Genomic DNA, 6000 nt, shown 5'->3' on the forward strand with positions numbered 1-6000 from the left:
TACAAGAAATCAACAGAAACCAAGAATACTTGGAATCAACAGAATCCAGTTCTCCCACTACAACAAGTCCTGGAAACCTAGGTATCTCATCACACAATAAAAGAAAAATTCAGATCTGAAATCACATCTCATGATAATGATAGAGGACTTTATGAAGGACATAAATAACTACCTTAACAAAATACAGGACAAGACAGGTAAGCAGGTAGAAGCACTTAAAGAGGAAACACAAAAATCCATTAAAGAATTACAGGAAAACACAACCGAACAGGTGAAGGACTTGAACAAAACTGTCCAGGATCAAAAAAAATGAAAGTAGAAACAATAAAGAGATCACAAAGGGAGACAATCCTGGAGATAGAAAACCTAGGAAAGAGATCAGGAGTCATAGATGCAAGCATCACCAACAGAATACAAAGACAGAAGAGAGAATCTCAGGTGCAGAAGATACCATAAAAACCATTGACAAATGAATCAAAGAAAATGTAAAACACAAAAATCCTCTTAAGCGAAAATATCCAGGAAATCCAGCATATAATGCGAAGATAATAGGATAATAGGTATAGAAGAGAGCAAAGATTCCCAACTTAAAGGGCCAGTGAATATCTTCAACAAAATTATAGAAGAAAGCTTCCCTAACTTAAAAAGAAAGATATGCCCACGAATATACCTGAAGCCAACAGAACTTCAAATAGATTGGATCAAAACACCACATGCACAAAACAAAGAAAGAATATTAAAAAACAGTAAGGGAAAATGGTCAAGTGACATATAAAGGCACACCTATAAGAATTACACCAGACTTCTAACCAGAGACTATGAAAGTCAGAAGATCTTGGACAGATGTCATACATAAGAGAACATAAATACAAGCCCAGAATAATATACCCAGCATAACTCTCAATTACTATAGGTGGAGAAACCAAGATATTCCATGACAATACCAAGTTTATAGAAATCTTTCCACAAATCTAGCCCTACAAAGGATAATAGATGGAAAATGCCAATATAAGGAGGGAAAATACAACCTGGAAAAGAAAGAAAAAAAAAGAAAAGAAAAGAAAAAAAAGAAAGAAAGCAAAAAAGTAATCTTCTTTCAACAAACCCAAAAGAAGGTAGCCACAGAAACATAACTCCACTTCTAACAACCAAAATAACAGGACTCAATGATTACTTTTCTTTAATATCTCTTAGCATTAATGGACTTGACAAACTTGCTGGATACATGAACAGGACCCAACATTTTGCTGCATACAAGAAACACACTTCAGTGACAAACACAGATGCTATCTGAGAATAAAACGGTGGGGAAAAATTGTTCCAAGCAAATAGTCCCAAGAAATAAGCTGGAATAGCCATTCTAATATCGAATAAAATCAACTTTCAACCAAAAGTTATCAAAAAGAGTAAGGAAGGACACTTAACACTGGTCAAAGGAAAAATCTACCAAGATGAATTGTCAATTCTGAACAACTATGCTCCAAATGTAAAGACACCCACACTCATAAAAGAAACTTTACTCAAAGCACACATTACACCTCACAAAATAATAGTGGAAGAGTTCAACAGCCCACTCTCAGCAATGAATAGATCATGGAAAAAGAAACTAAACACAGACAGAGTGAAACTAACCGAAGTTATAAACTAAAAGGATATGACAGATATCTATGGAACATTTCATCCTAAAACAAAAGAATTTTCTTCTCAGCATCTCATGCTACATTCTCCAAAATTGACCATATAATTGGTCACAAAACAAGCCTCAACGTATACAAGAAAATAGAAATAATTTCGTGCATCTTATCATATCACCATGGACTAAGGCTGACTTTTCAATAACAACAAAAACAACAGAAAGCCCATATATACATGGAAGCTGAACAGTGCTGTACTCAATGATAACCTGGTCAATGAAGAAATAAAGAAATTAAAGAGTTTTTGAATCTGTGTTTTCTTATGTACTCATCAGGATATATATGTGTGTAAGTATATATATATATATATATATGTCTAAATTATATACATTCATGTTTTTCTCAATCACATGTATATTAAATAAATTTTGTAGTTTTAAGATTTAAAGTGAAATACAGCATCATCAAGAAATGAGATTTCTAAAACACACAATCAAGCACACTCCTGCTGCTCTTTCCTCTGTCACCTCTAGTTTGTTGCATTTTCAGTAGCACAGAATTAAAGCCTTTTTAGAATTCAATACAAGTGAAAGCAAAACATATAAAAACTTATGGAACCCAATGAAAGCAGTGCTAAGAGGAAAAAATCATAGCTCTGAGTACCTCAAAAAATAAAAGAAAAGAAAAGAAAGAAAGAAAGAAATTGGAGAGAGCATGCACTAGCAGCTTGATAGCACACCTGAAAGCTCTAAAAAACAAGAAGAAGAAGAAGAAGAAGAAGAAGAAGAAGAAGAAGAAGAAGAAGAAGAAGAAGAAGAAGAAGAAGAAGAAGAAGAAGAAGCAAAAGCAAATACATCCAAGAGGAGTAGGCAAAGGAAATTATAAAATTCATGGCTGAAATAAACCAAGTAGAAATAAAAATAATTATACAAAGTATCAACAAAGCTAGGAACTAGTTCCTTGAGAAAATCAGCAGGATAGATAAACCCTTAGCTAAACTAACCAGAGGGCACAGCGACAGTATCCAAATTAACAAATTCAGAAATAAAAAAGGAACATAACAACAGAAACTGAGGAAATTAAAAAAATAGTCAGATCCTACAACAAAAACCTATACTTTAGAAAACTGGAAACTCTGGATAAAATGGACAATTTTCTAGACATGTACGAGATACCAAAGTTAAATCAGGACCAGATAAACTATCTAAACAGTCTCATAACCCTGAAAGAAATAGAAGCATTCATTAAAAGTCTCCCAACCCAAAAAAGCCCAGGTCAGGATGGATTTTATGCAGAATTCTATCAGATCTTCAATGTAAGCAGAAGAAACACTACCCAATTCGTTCTATGAAGCCACAATTATGACTAAACCTAAAGCACACAAAGAAACAACATAGAAAGAGAACTTCAGACCAATTTCCCTTATGAAAATTTATGCAAAAATACTAAAAAATTCTCACAAACCAAATCCAAGACACATCAAATTGATCGTCCATCATGATCAAGTATGCTTCATCCTAGGGATGCAGGGATGGTTCAATATACAGAAATCCGTCAATGTAATTCATTATATAAACAAAGTCAAAGAAAAAAACACATGATCATTTCATTAGATGTTGAAAAATAATTTGACAAATTTCAACACCCATTCATGTTTAAAGTCTTGGAAAGATCAGGGCTTCAAGGCCCATACATAAATATAATAAAAACATTGTATACCTAACCAGTAGCCAACATCAAAATAAATGGAGAGAAACTTGAAGTAATCCCACTAAAATCAATGACTGGACATGGCTGCCCACTCTTTCCCTACTTATTCAACATAGTACTCGAAGTCCTATCCAGAGCAACTAGACAATTATACAGGAAGAAGTCAAAATGTCACTTCTTGCAAATGATATGAGAGTATATGTAAGTGACCCCAGAAATTGCACCAGAGAACTCCTAAACCTAGTAAAAAACTTCAGCAAAGTGGCTGGAGAAAAAATTAACTCAAATTTGTAGTCTTTCTCTACTCAATGGATAAGCAGGCTGAAAAAGAAAATAGGGAAACAACACTCTTCAAAATAGTCACAGATAATATAAAATACCTTGGTATGATTCTATCCAAACAAGTGAAAGATCTGTATGACAAGAACTTCAAGTCCCTGAAGAAATAAATCAAAGAAGCTCTCAGAAGATGGAAAGATCTCCCCTGCTCATGGATTAGCAGGATTAATATAGTAAAAATGGCCATCTTGCTGGAAGCAATTTACAGATTCAATGCAACCCCCATCAAAATTCCAACTTAATTCTTCACAGAGTTAACAAATACAATTTGCAAATTCACTTGTTATAATAAAAAATGCAAGATAGATAAAACTATTCTCAACAATAAAAGAACTACTCGGGGAATCACAGTCCCTGATCTCAAGCTTCATTTCAGAGCAATTGTGGTAAAAACTGAATGGTATTGGTACAGAGACAGGCAGGTAAATCCATTGAATAAAATTGAACAACTAAAAATGAACACAAATACCTATGGTCATTTGATCTTTGACAAAGGATCTAATATCATCCAGTGGAAAAAAAGACAGCATTTTCAACAAATGATGCTGGTTCAAATGGTGATCAGCATGTAACAGAATGCAAATTGATGAATTCTTACAAAGCTCAAGTCCAAATGGAATAAGTACATCCACATAAAATCAGACACACTCAAACTAATAGAACAAAAAGCGGGGAAGAGCCTTGAACACGTGGGCACTGGGGAAATTTTTCTGAACAGAACACCAATGGCTTATGGTCTAAGATCAAGAATCGACACATGGCACCTCATAGAATTGCAAAGCTTCTGTAGGGCTAAGGGCACTGTTACTATGACAAAATGGCAACCAGCAGATTGGGAAAAGATCTTTACCATTCCTACATCCCATAGAGAGCTAAATATCTGACATATACAAAGAACTCAAGAAGATAGACTACACAGAGTCAAATAACCCTATTAAAAATGGGGTACACAGGTAAACAAAGAATTCTCAACTGAGAAATATCAAATGGCCATGAAGCACCCAAAGAAAGGATCAGCATCCTTAGTCATCAGGAAAATGCACATCACGACAAGCCTGCGTTTCCACTTCACACCAGTCCAATGGCTAAGATCAAATTTCAAGTGACAGAGGATGCTGGCAAGGATATGGAAAAAGAGGAACACTCCTCCATTGTTGGTGGGATTACAATCTCATACAACTACTGTGGAAATCAGTCTGGTGGATCCTCAGAAAAGTGGACATAATACTACCTGAAGACATAGCTGAAACACTCCTGGGCATATACTCAATAGGTGCTTCAACATATGATAAGGACACATGCTCCACTATGTCTATAGCAGTCTTATTTATAATAGCCAGAAGCTGGAAAGAACACAGATGTCCTTCAGCACAAGAATGGCTATAGAAAATGTGGTATATTTACACAATGGAGTACTACTCAGCTATTAAAAAAAACAATTTCATGAAATCGCAGGCAAATGGATGGAACCACAAAATATCATCCTCTGTGAGGTGACCCAATCACAAAAGAACATACATGGTATACACTCACTGAAAGGCAGATATTAGCCCCAAAGCTCATAATACCCAAGTGCAATTTACAGACCACATGAAGCCAAAGAAGAAGGAAGACCAAAGTGTGGATATGTCAATAGTTCTTAGAAGAGGGAACAAAATACTCACAGGATGAAATATGGAGGCAAAATGTGGAGCAGAGACTGAAGAAAAGGCCATCCAGGGACTTCCCCACCTAGGGATCCATCCCATATACAGTTACTATACCCAGACACTATTGCAGAGGCTAAGAAGTACATGCTGAGAGGAGTCTGATATAGTTATCTACTGATAGGCTCTGTCAGAGCCTGACAAATGTGGAGGTAGATGCTTGCAGCCAACCATTGGACTGAGCATGCGGTCCCCAATGGTATAGTTAGAGAAAGGACTGAAGGAGCTGAAGGGGTTTGTCACCCCATGGGAAGAACAACATATACCCCAGAGCTCCCAGGGACCAAATCACTAACCAAAGAGTACACATTGTGTGCCTGATGGCTCCATCTACATATGTAGCAGAGGATGGCCTTATCAGTGTGAGGAGAGTCCCTTGGTCCTGTGAAGGCTTGATGCCCCAGTGTAGGGGACTGCCAGGCTAGGGAGGTAGGAGGGATAGATTCAAGGGGAGGCTGAATGGGCTAGGAGGTTTCTTGAAGGGAAGCCTGTAAAGGGGGTTACATTTGAAATGTAAATAAAGAAAATATCCAATAAAAGAAAAGAAAAAAGAAATAAAATGGTTTTGGATATCTATTTCTATAACATAGGTTGTCCAAATTTATAATCTT

Source organism: Rattus norvegicus, chromosome 1 (assembly GCF_021556685.1).
Source record: "Rattus norvegicus strain SHRSP/BbbUtx chromosome 1, alternate assembly SHRSP_T2T, whole genome shotgun sequence".
Classification (NCBI taxonomy): Eukaryota; Metazoa; Chordata; class Mammalia; order Rodentia; family Muridae; genus Rattus; species Rattus norvegicus.